Source organism: Mixophyes fleayi, chromosome 1 (assembly GCF_038048845.1).
Source record: "Mixophyes fleayi isolate aMixFle1 chromosome 1, aMixFle1.hap1, whole genome shotgun sequence".
Taxonomy (NCBI): Eukaryota; Metazoa; Chordata; class Amphibia; order Anura; family Limnodynastidae; genus Mixophyes; species Mixophyes fleayi.
In genome coordinates this window covers 319674303-319691427 of record NC_134402.1, presented here as the reverse complement: position 1 = coordinate 319691427, position 17125 = coordinate 319674303, and positions in this window count along the sequence as shown.

Sequence of the window (17125 nt, the reverse complement as noted above, 5' to 3'; positions counted from 1 at the left end):
AGGTTTCCCGGTCAACTATCCCAGCATACAGGTGACTTCTTCGAACACCTCCTTCCTGTGCAAACAAGGTACTCTGCGTGTTTGTGAATAACCCACTTCCAAACTGTGCCTGCTATACACCAGCCACTGCTGCAAGGTATGTATGCAATATATGGTTCGGTCTGTGCAATAACTAGTCTGCTGCCTCCTATTTTCCTACATACAATCCACCTACGTATGGAGCAATGTCATATATATACAAAAATGGAACATAGGCATGGCGCTGACAATATACAGAGGGGAATAATATCCAAAATCACATAGGGTTAAATAACACCCTTACATAGTTCTGATGAACAAAAGTCAAGTCCCCAAAAGTTTGAATTGTCCTCCTTAGAAGTAACACTTGCACAATCCTGAATATGAAGATTTCCAAGATAGAGGGAGTGATCTTAAATCGTTCCAACAGTTCACTCTCAGAAAAATATTCCAACTCGATTAGTTGCAGAGTACATACATGGAAAGAAAAAACGGGTATAAGTGTCATCAATAAAAACACATATATTGGGGATCCTCAAGTAAAAAATTGTATGTACCAATGAGCCCAAGTGTAAATGGCCCTAAAACTGATACAACACCACGTGGAAGATAATGACAATAACCCCTCCGGGTACTAACTTACGAGAGAATTAATCCTGAAGGTTAGTGGAATAAGCCCAAAGACACATTCAGAACACTCCTCCTTTTAGGTATTATTCATCATCTCGATATGTAGTGTGTACCCGAGAAGAAAAAAAATGGATTTGGAATACTAACCATATAAAACAGATATCAATAGTAGGCTACATCCTTTTCTCACACATAAATTCCATAACGTATAAGCAACCTAATGGTTACCCTGATAATTTTCAAGGCAGGTAACCGAGTTAGTAATCATATGATTGACTGAGATACTTCTCCATATCTAATATATAAATGCTTAGTGGCGTCTGTGTGTGTGTGGAAAAAAAAACCCAAGTTGCAGCGCCACCTGCTGGGCAGAGTTATACACTGACCTACTAAATTCTTAGTGTGTGTGTGAAAAAAAATTCAAAAAGGGCTGAAATTTGGTAGGGCTCAAACTTATTTTCGTGAGGTAATTTTACCTCATGAACACACATGTGTAGAGGCGTGCGTTAGTGTGTGTGTGTGTGTGTGTGTGTGTGTGGAAAAAACTATTTTCTCAGAAAGGGCTCATCCAATTGACCTGAAATTTGGTATACTGACATTATTTGACAGAAAAATTAGAATAGTCAAGTCAGTTAACTTCCATCATCCCCCCTTCCCCCCGTGGGAGGGGTAGTAAAGGCTAAATTTACGAGTTGAGGGGTCAAACTCATTTTCCTGAGGTAATTTTACCTCATGAACACACATTAAAAAGGGCTTGCGTCGGGAAGTAACGATCTTCCCCTGAGAAGGCCTGGGCTAGGCCCAAATGCATGACAAGAACCTTTTTAAGACCTTAAGTATCTTGATTTGACTAGAATGCATGAGTATCATGCACGGGTTAACTTGTTCCAAATATGTGTGTAATTCCCTAGTAAAAGCCACAAATGAACAATAAAAAACATATAAATCATAAATTACACATTTACCTTCTTAATTAAAACCACCATCTGTTAGAATAAAAGTCTTGCTGATTTGTTGAAAACACCACTCCAGATTATAAATATAAAAATACCTACACACAAATCAACTATAGAAAAGGGTACAGATAATAAATTGTACCTTTTCCTCCCACATATTATGAGACCCCCTGAGTGGAAACCGATATTGTTACTCATAAGAAACTTCTTTATAAGACCAACACATTAAAAGCCATTAAATTGCTTGTTTTTCCTTATATAGAAAAACCTTTTATGGTGCGATATAACGATACTCCGAAACAGGTATTACAGAGAAAAATTTCTTGGAAAGTAAAAAACCTCCCTACATTGGACGGACTCCATCTACATATTCTCATACATATAACACATAGTGAAAGAGAGAAAACTATGGTAAGTAAGTTATAAAAACCATTTGATTTCAAAGTCTGTGTTCAAACCCTGGGGGGTTAGGGTTCCCATTTGATAGATTAATTTCATCTCCGTTTTAGCAAGTTCAGCTTTGGAATCTATCTTTCTCCAATCACCCCAAACTTTTTTAATTTCACAGAAAAATTTGATGGTAGAGATATCACACTGATGTTCTTTCTTACAATGTAATGATAACGAATGTAGTTCGTATCCTTTCTTAATATTCAGAATATGTTCCCCCCATGATTGTTCAATTTACGTCCTGTCCTACCTATGTATTGTTTTCCACATCCACATTCCACTATATATATACAATTCTTAGTATTGCATGTAATAAAGTCATCTATTTTATAAATTAAACCCATGGTATTGGATTTAATCTTCACTTGTTTAATACAACCTGACTGGACATTTTTACATGCTGAGCATGATCCACACCTATAAAAACTTTTAGATTTATTAAGGGTTTGAGAGGGTTTTCAATTCACACTTTTAACTAAAATGTCCTTCAGTGTGGCGGGTCTCCTATATATGAAATGTGGATGCTTCTTTATAATATCTCCTAGATCTGGATCCTTACTTAGGAGGGACCAATACTTCCTTATGATCTTTTCTACATCTTTATAGTGGGTGTTGAACCTGGTTATAAATGGAATCCCCATATCTTTATTATCCCATGTTTTTCGATTTGTTTTTGGTACAAGGAGCTTATCTCTTTCTACATTCTGTACTTTATCTATCAAATGTTCCAGACAATCTGGCTTGTAGCCTTTTTCTATAAATTGTTCTTTTAATGTTTGGGCTTGTTCTCTATAGGTCTCTACCTGGGTACAGTTACGTCTGATTCTCTGAAACTGTCCTACGGGAATATTTTCAAGCCATTTCTCATAATGATTGCTGTCCATGGAAATATATGCATTAGAGTCCGTGGGTTTGCTATAATTTTTCGTACACAGATTTCCTTGCTCTATATAAATATCTAGGTCCAAAAAATGCACTTGCTGATCACTGACATCAAAAGTAAGTTGAATATTGTACTTATTGATGTTAAGTTCATTGCAGAACTCCATCAAAGAGGTACGATCTCCTCGCCATATAAAAAAAATATCATCGATATAGTGATACCAGGAAACCAGACTCGCTCCGTGCATGGGGTTTGCATGAATGATGTTCTTCTCCCACCACCCCATAAACATATTAGCATAGCACGGAGCGAATCTGGTTCCCATGGCTGTATCCTTAAGTTGTAAGTAAAAATTGTCAGAGTACCAGAAAAAAATATTTTCCAAGATCAGCCTGATTCCCTCTAAGAGGAACTTTTTTAAACCTTCTGGTATGGTAGATTGATCCAAATAATGTCCCACAGTTTCTATCCCTTGACTATGATCTATAATAGTGTACAGCGAACTCACATCTGCTGTACCTAATATATATTCCTTCTCCCAAGTGATCTTACTCAATTTATTTACAATATCCATAGTATCTCTCAGGTAAGATGGAATAAATCTCATACAATCTTGGAGATAATGGTCTATATATTGGGAGAGGTTGGATGTTATCGATTCCGTCCCTGCCACAATCGGTCTATTTGGAGAACGAAATTGATCTTTATGGATCTTGGGGATAGTGTAGAAAACAGGGATCGAAGGATTTGAGATCATAATATAATCACTGATGTCTTTAGATATAATTCCTTCCTCCATATATTGATTCAATAAATTATTTCATTTCAGGATTATCTGAGTGGAGGGATCTCCTTTCAGAGTTTTGTAAGTTTAATTGTCTTGCAATTGTCTCATCACTTCTTCGTGATATTGATCTTTTCCCTGAATAACTACACTTCCCCCCCTTATCAGCTGGCTTGATAACTATACATTTATTTTCTCTTAGATTCTTCAATGCTTCCCGTTGTTTTTTATCTAAGTTTAACCCTTGTTTTCTTTTCTTCAATTTGATCCTTTTTAAATCTTACTTTACAAATTTCTCAAAGGTTTCAACCATATGACCTTTACAGAACGTAGGGAAGAAAGTAGATTTATTTTAAAAAAATATTTTGTTCACCTCCCTGTGAAGTTTCTTTATTGTTTTTTTTAAAAAACTTTTTTAGAGCCAACTTCCTTCCAAATTTTTGGAGATCTATAAATACTTTGAAATTATCCGGTTTACTAGAGGGGGCAAATTTAAGACCCCTCGTCAGTACATTTTCTTCATCTTTTGATAATTGATGTGTACTGAGATTATAAATTCTAACTCCTTCATTGGTAGTTGGTACTCCATCTACTTTGGACTTTTTCTTTCTTTTTTTAATATCTCCTTCCTGACCATTATCATCCCTTTTTTTTTTTTTTTAATCCTGCCCTTTTGCCCCTTTTCCTTTTTCGGTTACTATTTGTATTTAATAATCTGATCTTCCTAAAAAAACATTTTGTCTGTCTTGATTTCTTTGTCTTTCTTCTCTCCTTGTATATTTATTAGGGGTAGGGTTACTCCTAGGATATGATTCTCTTTCTTGTCTTTTCCTATCCATATCATACCTATTTCTTCTTCTATCCCAACGATGGTCTCTCTTACTTTCCTCTTCCCTATACCTCATCCTTCCCTCCTTCGAATGCCTACCTCTTCTGACTTGTCTATTAATTCTAGGTATATATCTTTCTCTTTCCTCTTCCCTATATCTAATTTCCTCATCCTCTAAATGCTTGTCTCTTCTACCGAATCTATTAATTCTAGGTGTGCTGACCTCTCGATCACTTTTATACTTCTTAATATCAGATTTTTCCTTTGGTCTACTTTCTTTTCTAATATTTTCTGATTTGTTTCCTCCCCTTGGTTTGATTGTTGGTGGGAGTAACCTCCCTTCCAAAAAAATCCTGTTTGTCCCTTATGTACTTTTTCTGGTTTCCTGAACCATTTTCTTCTGTTTGTTCAATTTGATCATACTAAGTTCTCCTAATAATTTATAGTCCTCTAATTCAGAAAATGGGGACACCAGGGATTTAAGGACTTCAATTTCTTGACTGATGACCTCCAAATCCTTCCTTCTTTCATTCACTAACAGCTCCATCAGGGAAAAAGAACAGTTTTCTAAAGTTCTCTGCCATTTTTCCATGAACTCCCTGGAGTCTGTTTTTAAAGTGGGTCCTTTAGTAATTCTCAGACCCCTAGGGATCAAATTTTCAGCTAGGTACTTTTCTAGCGTAGCAATTTCCCACCAGAGTTTACTCTCCTTAATTAGTTTCCTCTCTAATCTGACCATAGTTCCTTCCAAATCATCTTCAAAGAAATCAAAATTATCTGTAGTTTCTAGATTTCTAAATACTCAATCTAGTTGTAGTTGACGGGTTTCTCTATATCTAAACATAATGTATGCCGCTGACCTTCCCAAAGATGGATAAAATGCAGAATATGTACACAATATATGGTTCGGTCTGCGCAATAACCTGTCTGCTGCCTCCTATTTTCCTACATACAATCCACCTACGTATGAAGCAATGACATATATACACAAAAATGGAACATAGGCACGGCGCTGACAATATACAGAGTGGAATAATATCCAAAATCACATAGGGTTAAATAACACCCTTACATAGTTCTGATGAACAAAAGTCAAGTCCCCAAAAGTTTGAATTGTCCTCCTTAGAAGTAACACTTGCACAATCCTGAATATGAAGATTTCCAAGATAGAGGGAGTGATCTTAAATCGTTCCAACAGTTCACTCTCAGAAAAATATTCCAACTCGATTAGTTGCAGAGTACATACATGGAAAGAAAAAACGGGTATAAGTGTCATCAATAAAAACACATCTATTGGGGATCCTCAAGTAAAAAATTGTATGTACCAATGAGCCCAAGTGTAAATGGCCCTAAAACTGATACAACACCACGTGGAAGATAATGACAATAACCCCTCCGGGTACTAACTTACGAGAGAATCAATCCTGAAGGTTAGTGGAATAAGCCCAAAGACACATTCAGAACACTCCTCCTTTTAGGTATTATTCATCATCTCGATATGTAGTGTGTACCCGAGAAGAAAAAAATTGGATTCCAACAATGGTGTATTATCGCAATATAAAAAATTATTTTAATACACATGTAGCACAATTAAAACATAGAACTTCGGTCATATAACCACAACAGCAGTGCACATCCCTAGTGAGGTTGGACTCTTACCCCGTTCAGGATGGTAATAGACACGTAGAAATAGTCTTTATTCCTTTTCATACGATCGGGAGCTGCCGAGCATCTCCACATGTCGTCGATAACGGAGGCCGTGTCCAAACACTTCCTGGAACGTGCACCTTCGTTTGTAACCGCCCCTTGCCAACGCGTTTCAATTACATCAATCTTTATCAAGGCATAGCGGTTACACTGAATCCGGTTCCTACTTAACAGGCTTCCAGCCAATAGCGGTGTCCTAAATTAGCATATCGTTGTCATGGTGACCTTTCCGGATTCCAGATATTCACTATGTCCCGTTCAATGGCAAGGTTAAAAACAAACCTTAATGACAGACTCTTCTCACACATAGATAAAATAACATATAAGCAACTGTATAATTGAGCTAAAACTTTATAAAACAAATGATTGGCTTATTAATCGTATAATAATCCAAGTAGTCTCTCCATGTTCCAAATACAATACAAGGGAAGTTTCCCTTTTGCAAGCTTAATACATTTACCCCCTGGTGTTTCTGTGATAAAAAATACTTACCCCGTCCTCTTCGTAATGCACTGTCTCCGGATCTCCTCCTTGTCTTCTTCATACTGCAATTGCGCATGTGCAGTTTGAAGACCTGGGCATGTGCACAAACATTTCTGCTCTCGCTCTGCAACTATAGTTACAGAGAGAGAGCGGTGAGTGACAGGGAGGGATCATGTGATCCCTCCAGACATGCGCTGTCCAGATCTGGTCTTCGGAGCAGAGCTGACAACACTGAAATTTTTCAATTATGATAATGTAAGCCAGCATTAGCATAACACGTTACCATAAAAAACTTTTTTGCGGAACTTGTTAGATTGCAGAAAGGAACAGTCACCATACTATTGAATGGTGACTGCTCCCAAAAATGAAACAGTAGGCAGAGCAGCAGATATCCAAGATATCTGCTGCAATGCACAGTTCATAAATATGCGGCACACTACAAGTGGCGTGGAATTTGCGGTAAGTGTCTGAAAGTGTAACATCACTACTTGTTAAATATGCCCCTAAGTATCAAACAGTCTTGTCTCTTTTTCTTTCCTGCAGATCTCACTCTCTTGAGCCTCCTCTTTAATTTATTTTTTACAGTGCACCTTGGCAAAACCATGTTGCATTGGAGGCGGAGGCAAAATTAAAATGTGATGGAAGATTTTTAGTTGGGGGGAATTCATTTTCTAGATCAACTTTAAATTTCAGTGTAAATCTATCAAGTATTTGTGTGCTACATGAAAAAACAGCCAGTATTTAACTTATGTGCAAAATAATAAACTAATTTGCACCCCTTGCATTGTATCATGGTTTTGTCCAGGAGAAAATGTACTCATTTTTTTGTCGTACTTTCCTTAATGAATCAGGCCCTCTGTCTCCACTCTCCAGTCTCCCTCCCTTCTTTCTCTCTGTCTCACGACACACTCAGTCTGCTCCTCATCAATGACGTCACTCCAGGTTCAAAGATACCGCTGGGTCTGTCTCATGCTGCAAACACAGTGAGTGACTGACACTGTCACTCTCTGCTCAATTATCAATAGCTGCCAGTAGTGATGGGTAGTTCACGAATGATTAGTTCAAATTAACTAATCTTCAAAGTAAACTAATTCATTTAGTTCACAGCTCTGGCAAAGATTAGTTCACCAGGAACTAAAACAAGTGGGAGGAGTTAGAGATAAAGCTGAGCAGCTCCAGCAGCCTCACTCACTGGGGCATATTCAATTAGCTTTCCGGTCCGCGGGACCGCGCCGGAACTGGCCACGAAGTCAATCCACGGTACTGCAATAACGTGGATTTTCGTTCGCACCCCATAGGGTTGCGTACGAAAATCCCCGTTCACTGGACCACCTGATGGTGGGGACAGACGGGCTGCAGACTGACAGAGGGTCGTGAAGTGTGTACTGGCTGGGGAGAACCCAGGCAAGCGGAGTGGAATCCAAGCAGAGGTCAGGGGCTGGCAGCAGACAACGGTACCAATAAAAAAGCTGAGGTCAGGGGTCACGAGCAGGCAGGGAGGTCGGTATTCAAGCCAGAGGTCAGGGTCACGAAGTTCACAAGCAAAGTCCAAATCCAAGCCAAGGGTCATACACGGGAAAACAACAGCAAGTCTAATAGACAGGAACAAGGCAGACTGGATACAGAACTATAACCGGCAGTGAGTTTGCAGAACTCACTGCCTTAAATATACAGGTGGACCAATCAGAGCCTAGCTCTGCAAGCAGACCCAGGGGCTGGCTAATTAATAAATTAAGGCCAAATAGCCACCAGGCTATTAAGTATTTCTGTGTACGCGCCCAGCTGTCCCCTGTTGCTGGGACGAGGCACTACACTGCGGGACGTCCGACCGTTGCCTCGGCAATGGTCGGGAGTTGGGAGGAAGTGACGTCCCGGTCGTCATGGGCGCACGGGAAGCGAGCCGCGGCGGCTGTGAGTACCGCCGCGGCTTGTGACAGTACCCCTTCCTTGAGGAGGGGTTAAGGAACCCCGACACCCAGGTTTCTTAGGAAATCTCCGAAAAAATTCCTTCAACTGTCTTGGAGCGTACAATCGTCTTCGCGGGACCCAGGACCGCTCTTCTAGTCCACGATTTTTCCACTGTACTAGGAAGTACACCTGCGCCTGCACTCTTTTAGAGTCGAGAATCTACTGGATGGTATAACTCTGCGGTTTGTTCCTATTCTGCACAGGCGAACTTAACGATTGAGACAGATTAGAGTATAACACAGGCTTAAGGAGGGAACAATGGAACGTGTTGGGGATCCTCAACGAAGCAGGAATTTTCAATCTGAAAGCCACAGCATTGATCTGCTTGATAATGGGGAAAGGACCGATGAATTTAGGCCCCAGTTTCCTGCAAGGCTGTCGGAGCCTAATATTGCGTGTGAACAGCCACACTTTCTGGCCCACTTTGAGGGAGCAGGTGGTACGATGACGGTCCAAATTTTTTTTTGCAAAGAATGAGGCTTGTTTCAATGATGACTGTACCTTCCTCCAGATGACCTTGAGATCCCTGGCTGTGGAACGAATTTCCGGAATACTAGCGGACTTGAGAGAGCACAGGGAATTGGATCTGGGATGATAACCAAAATTGCAGAAAAATGGAGAAATTTGAGTGGATGCATGACACGAATTATTATAGGCAAACAAGGAGGACCAGTTGTCGTGAAACTCCGAAGTGTAACAATGCAGGAACTGCTCTAAGGACTGGTTAACCCTTTCAGTTTGCCCATTAGACTGAGGGTGGTATGCGGATGAAAGACTGACCTTGATGTCAAGAAGGGCACAGAAGGATTTCCAGAATTGTGCTATGAATTGGGACCCACGGTCCGAAACAATGTCAACCGGAAGATAATGGAGGCGGAATATATGCTGGATGAACAGGAGAGCCAGATTTCGAGCACTAGGGAGCTTGGTTAATGGTATGAAGTGAGACATCTTGCTAAATCGATCTACTACAACCCATATGGTGTTGTGTCCTGCAGAGAGTGGCAGAACGACTATAAAGTCTGTCAAAGTCAGCAAATTGGATAAAGTCATTTCAATTAAAGTCTAGCAAACTTGGTTGTCTTTGTCTGAAAAGATGCGTACGGTACGCATCGACGTACAAGGGCACGCTACGGCGTGAAAGGGCGTACGCATCCACTACACGTGGCAGCAACAGTAATTGGTCTTTTACCATACATCCGCACAAACACGCATACTTATAAAATAGTACACATTAATGGTAGTTGCAACACATAGTCAGTTATGTCGAAATATAGTAGTATTTATATGTTATATCAGAGTTACATGCATATTAGTGAAATACACGGAACAGGTTGAAGGAATTACATCATGAGTGGTATCATAATGAACCTCGTTACATATCCTACTGTTTGGCTCACTCTGCGAGGGAATCGCAGAGTGCATACACAAGTTATGAATAATAGGGAATTATGAACTACTTAAGACTAAGGAATCTTGGCGGGAAGAGATGACCCCCTCCTTTGGATTCCTTAGGATGAACCAGCCAATGATTGACAACCCCTTGGACATTCCTGAGACCTGGACCAATAGATGCAAGCTATACCATCTTCATTGTATTACTGTATTTGATTGTGTATATAAGCAGCAGCTTGTGATCCAGTGTGCAGACATCTTGTCCCCAGACTTCAGGATTGAATGACTGCACTGGATCCAGAGCGCCTGCGATAAGTAACGGCTGTATTTATTATTACTTCGCTTGAGCATATTGTTCTACAATTTGCGAATAAATCTTTGTGCGTTGGAAACACAACTCGAGGTTCGACAATCGTTATTGGTTAGCGACAATACGCACATAACAAGTCCATCGACAAATGAGTCCAGGGTTTTGCAGGAACGGGCAATGGAATCAACTGACCTACCAGACGATTCCTGGGAACTTTATTCCTGGCACAACCCTCGCAAGAGAGAACATAACTTCTGATATCAATAGGTAACGATGGCCACCATACAGTAAGGGATAAGACTTCCAACGTTTTCCGGATTCCGGGATGTCCGGCAGTCTTACTATTGTGAGCTTCTGCAAGAACCGCCCTACTTAAATGAACCGGCACAAATAAACGTCCCTCCAGTGTATTATCAGTGGCTATCCTTTGAAACCTTTGGAGTGCAACGCTCAGGTCTTGGGTTAACCCAGCGTGGATTATGGAAGGGGAAATGATAGGTTCTGGGTTCGTAATTGGAACATGATTCGCCAGGAAGCTTCTGGACAGAGCATCTGCTCGGACATTCTTAGAACCTGGTTGGTAGGTGATCACAAAATCGAATCGAGTGAAGAACAGCGACCAACGGGCCTGTCTAGGGTTCAGACGTTTGGCCGACTGAATATATTGTAGGTTTTTATGATCTGTAATAACGGAAATCTGATGAGTAGCACCCTCCAGCCAATGACGCCACTCCTCAAAGGCCCACTTAATTGCCAATAGTTCTCAGTTACCCACATCATAGTTGGCTTCTGCCGAAGACAACTTGCGAGAAAAGTAAGCACATGGGTGCAGACGGTGAGTATGAGAGTCCTTCTGAGACAAAATAGCACCAGCAACGACATCAGAGGCGTCGACCTCAAGAACAAATGGTTTTTTAGGATCTGGGTGTCTAAGGACCTGAGCGGATACAAAGGCCTTTTTCAAGCTTTCAAATGCAGCTATTGCTTGAGGCGACCAATTAGTGGAATCCATTCCTTTGCGGGTCAGGGTAACAATAGGAGCCACAATATCAGCAAAGCCACGAATGAATCTTCTATAATAATTGGCGAAGCCCAGGAACCTCTGCACCGCTTTGAGATTATTTGGTCGCACCCAATCCAGGATAGCTTGGACCTTGGTTGGATCCATGGAGAACCCTTCCGAAGAAATTACATAACCTAGGAAGGATACCTTCTGCACCTCAAACTCGTACTTTTCTAATTTGGCGTAAAGGTGGTGTTCTCGCAATTTCTGTAGGACCTGTTTGACGTGACCCCGATGTACAGTTAATGACTTGGAATAGATGAGAATATCGTCTAAATAGACAACCACGAAACAATCAAGGAACTCCCGTAGCACTTCATTAATCAGATCTTAAAACACAGCAGGTGCATTACTGAGGCCAAATGGCATGACCAGATATTCATAGTGGCCAGAAAGCGTATTGAATGCCGTCTTCCACTCATCTCCTTCTCTGATCCGGATGAGGTTATATGCACCCCGAAGATCGATTTTGGTGAAGACGGTTGCACCTCTTAACTGGTCGAACAAAACGGAGATGAGAGGGAGTGGATAGGTGTTTTTGACCGTGATGAGGTTCAATCCTCTGTAGTCAATACAGGGTCTTAATCCCCCATCTTTTTTAGACACAAAAAAACATCCAGCTCCTACTGGAGATTTGGATGGTCTGATAAAGCCCTTTTCCAAATTCTCCTCAATATAATCCTGCATGGACTTGGTCTCGGGACCCGAGAGAGAATATAAACGTCCCTTGGGTAACTTGGAACCAGGTATGAGCTCGATGGCGCAGTCAAAGTCACGGTGAGGTGGTAAGGTATCCGCAGCTTTCTTGGAAAACACATCCCAGAACTCGTGGTATTGTGAGGGAAGTTGCTCCGGAATAGACTGGATCATCCGCAGAGGCAGTGTCAAGCAAGACTGTGAACAATACGAGCTCCACAGAACAATCTCTCCTTTCTCCCAATCCACAACAGGGTTGTGACAGGAAAGCCAGGGATGGCCCAGAATCAAAGGAACTGACGGACATTCGATAAGGAAGAATGTAATAGACTCAGAAGGGAGAGCTCCAATGTTCAACTGTAATAGTGGGGTCTCCCAGGTAATCTTGCCACCAGGCAAAAAACTCCCATCTAGGCCACATACAGTAATGGCGGATTTGAGCTTTACCATCGAAATTCCAGCAGAGCGGGCAAACCCGATGTCGAGGAAGTGGCCCGCAGCTCCGCTGTCAATGAAGGCCAACAGGTCCACAGATCCAGAACTGGACGTGAGCCGTGCAGGAATTAATACAGCATTTTTTGGGGAAACAATTTGCAGACCTAGGTGAACTCTCCCCTCATTCCCTAGGCATGCTCTTTTCCCGGCTTATTAGGGCAGGAACGGGAGAAATGGCCCTTAGTGCCACAATAGAGACATAGGCCTTGTGATCGCCTCCTATCTCTTTCCTCAGGGGAGAGACGGTACGCTCCTAATTGCATGGGCTCCTCACCATCCGTGGTAACAGGAATCAGGGCAGATGGAAAAGAAGATGCCACCTTCTCAGATTTCCTTTCCTTAATTCTCCTGTCAATTTTAATGGCGAGGTGCATCAGTTCCTCCAATGAGGTAGGAGTTGGGTATTGCACCAAAGAGCCTTTAATCTGTTCCGACAGGCCTAGGCGAAACTGACTACGTAAGGTAGGGTCATTCCATCCACTGTCGGGTGACCATCTATGAAATTCAGCGCAGTATTCCTCTGCCGGTGCGCCGGCCTTGTTTCAAGGCCCGTAGATGGGCTTAAGCGGAGGCCATTCAATCCGGGTCATCATAGACCTAATGCCTCGAAGAAGGTGTCCACTGACTGCATGGCAGGACTGGTCTGCGGCAAGGAAAAGGCCCAGGACTGGGGGTCACCCTGTAGGAGGGAAATGATAATCCCAACTCGTTGCTGCTCGGGACCAGAGGAGCTGGGTCTCAACCGAAAATAGAGCTTGCAGCTCTCTCTGAAATTCCGGAACAGGGATCTATTTCTGGAGAACCGATCCGGTAAATTCATTTTAGGTTCACAGGTAGAACTTGAAGTGGGTTGTGAGGTTTTCGCAGCCTCTTCTTGAACAGACAAATGCTCAGACAATCCCTGGATCATTTGATACAGGGACTCCACATGGCCCGCTAGGGACGTCTGTTTTTAGGCCGGTTATAATGTTAGGAAGCCCTCCAGCCAGCAAAACACTGTTAGGAACCCCCACAGCCAGTAACACAAAACCCGGAGTCTGCTCAGAAGTCTGGTTTTCGCTGGAGCCCCTAGTGGTGGGGACAGACTTGGCCGGAGACAGCTGAGGGTCGTGAATTGTGCGCAGACTGGGGAGAACCCAGTAATGGAAGATAGGAGAAATAGCAGAGTGAGGTCCAGGCAAGGGTCGAGGCTGGCAGCAGACAGAATATCCAGTACACGAACTGGGGTCAGGGGTCACAGGCGAATCAGCAGCATAGGAGTTCAGGCAAGGAGGTCAAAAGGGCACAGGCAATCAATCGTGGTCAGTAAACAAGGCAAGGGTCGGCAACAGAAATCAGAATCCAAAAGTAGTCAGAGAGCAGAGGAACACAGCAGGCTAGTGTGCATAAGCAGGAACTATAACCGGCAGGGGAGGATTGCCCCTCCCTGCCTTATAAATGCAAGCTGGCCAATGATGGGAGGCTGGGGGCATGCCTAGTGTTTCTCCACCTGGCTAGGATTTGATTAGCGCGCGCGCCCGGCTCTTCTGCATGCCGGGACGTGGCACTGAGCTCAGTAGCGTCCCGGCCGTTGCCAGGCCGGGACAATGCGGAAATGACGTCCCGGTCGTCATAACGACGGCCGGGACATGAAGAGAGAGGAGGAATAGAGTCGCGGCGGTGCCCGGAGCCGCCGCGGCTCATGACAGTACCCCTTCCTTGAGGATGGGTCAAGGAACCCCGACAACCTGGTTTTCTGTGGAATTTTTTAAAGAATTCAGCAAGCAGCTTGTCAGAGTGTAGATTCCTTTGTGGTACCCAGGACCGCTCTTCAGGGCCATACCCCTTCCAATGAACTAAATAGTGAACTTGACCTTGGACCTTTTTTGAATCCAGGATTTTCTCTACTATAAATTCTTGATGTCCATCCACCGAAACTGGTTGAGGTTTGGATTTCCTGGCAGATCGGGCAGGTTTCAATAAAGAGCAGTGAAATGTACTAGGAATCTTTAAGGATTCCGGAAGATTCAGTTTGAAGGCCACTGGGTTGATTTGCTTTAGGATGGTAAATGGACCAATAAATTTAGGTCCTAATTTCTTACAAGGCTGAAGGAGTCTTATATTCCGAGTGGAGAGCCACACAGAGTCCCCAACCTTGAACGTACAAGCGGAACGATGTAGATCAGCAAAAACCTTGGACCTAAAGGAAGCTCGAAGTAAAGACTGATGCACAGACTTCCATATCTTCCTAAGACGAGTGGCCGTGGCTCTGGTTTCAGGTGGTCCCTCGGTGGATAGAGAGGATAAGGAGTTGGCTCTGGGATGGTACCCCAGGTTGCAATAAAAAGGAGAGTATCGGGAAGACGTGTGGCATGCGTTTTTGTACGCAAATTCGGCCCATGGAAGGAGGTCAGCCCAATTGTCATGATGTTTAAAAATATACAGTCGAAGGTATTGCTCCAAGGATTGATTCACCCTTTCGGTTTGTCCATTCGACTGAGGGTGGTAGGCAGATGACAAACTGAGGGTGATGCCTAGGAGCGAGCAAAAGGCCTTCCAGAAGACTGCGATAAACTGTGAGCCCCGGTCCGACACGATATCTTCTGGTAGTCCATGGTGACAAAATATATATTTGACGAACAAGGTGGCCAATGAACGAGCAGAAGGTAACTTGGTTAAAGGAATAAAATGGGCCATTTTGCTGAACCGGTCCACGGTTACCCAGATGGTGTTACACCCAGAGGATAAAGGTAAGTCAACAATGAAGTCCATGGACACATGGGTCCAAGGTCTGACCGGCACAGGTAACGGCAGTAATGGCCCGGAAGGGGAACTTTGGGAAACTTTGTTCTTGGAACACAGGTCACAGGATAATATATACTCTTTTACATGCTTAGACAATGATGGCCACCAGACAGTTCGAGAAACAATTCCAATGGTCTTGGCAATACCGGGATGTCCAGAAGCCTTATTGTCATGACACTGGGAAAGGACCTTTCTGAGGTGTACCGGCACAAACAGTTTGCCCACTGGAGTTTCAGAAGATGCCTGTGGTTGACATTGCTGAAGGGTTTTACCCAGTTCCTGCGTGAAAGCAACCAAAATAGAAGAAGCAGGAATAATAGAACAGGGCTCAGAAACTGGACTTTGAGAAGAAATAAAGTTACGGGATAGGGCATCCGCTCTTAGGTTCTTAGAACCCGGCCGAAAGGTAATGATGAACTGGAAACGGGAGAAGAAGAGGGACCACCGTGCTTGCCTGGAGTTCAATCTTTTAGCGGACTCAATGTAGGATAGGTTTTTGTGGTCCGTATAGATTGTGATAGTATGTCTTGCTCCTTCAAGCCAGTGGCGCCATTCTTCCAACGCCCATTTGACGGCCAGTAACTCACGATTGCCCACGTCGTAATGTTCTTCAGCGGAAGAGAATTTTCGAGACAGATAAGCACAAGGATGAAGGCGGTGGTCTTTAGAATCTTTCTGAGACAACACGGCTCCAACTCCAACTTCCGAAGCATCGACTTCAACAATGAATGAGAGGTCTGGATTAGGATGTCTTAGTACCGGGGCAGACATGAAAGCACGTTTCAGGGCTTCGAAGGCGGAAAAGTGCAGTAGGCGACTAGACCTTAGGATCAGCACCCTTACGGGTCAGAGCTGTGATGGGGGCGATGAGTATGGAAAATGAACTGATAAATTTTCTATAATAGTTGGCGAATCCTAGGAATCTTTGGATGGCCTTTAAATTGGAGGGTTGTACCCAATCAAGAATAGCCTGTACCTTTGTGGGATCCATGGCAAAGCCTTCAGGAGAAATAACATAGCCCAGAAAAGTGACCCTGGAGACTTCGAAGTCACATTTTTCTAGTTTAGCATATAGATGATGAAGACGGAGCTTCAGGAGTACTTGCCGAACATGTTCCCGGTGTTGTTTTAATGAGCGGGAGTAAATCAGGATGTCATCCAAATAAACCACTACGAAGGAACCCAAGAATTCATGAAGGACATCGTTGATTAAGTCTTGGAAAACAGCTGGAGCATTGCTGAGGCCGAAGGGCATGACGAGGTACTCATAATGGCCCGTTTGAGTATTAAAGGCGGTCTTCCACTCGTCGCCACTTCAGATACGTATCAAATTGTAGGCTCCTCGTAGGTCAATCTTGGAATAAATTTTAGCTCCCTTTAGTTGATCGAAGATGGCTGAGATAAGTGGCAGAGGGTAAGTATTTTTAATGGTTATTTTGATTATCCCTCTATAATTAATACAAGGCCTCAGCCCACCATCTTTTTTAGCCACAAAGAAAAAGCCTGCTCCGGCAGGAGACTTGGAAGGCCGTATGAAGCCTTTTTGCAGGTTCTCCTTTAGATATGATTCCATGGATTGGGTCTCTGGAATAGATAAGGCGTATAATCTTCCCTTGGGCAACCTAGAACCAGGAACAAGGTCAATAGCACAATCGTACTCCCGAAGTGGAGGAA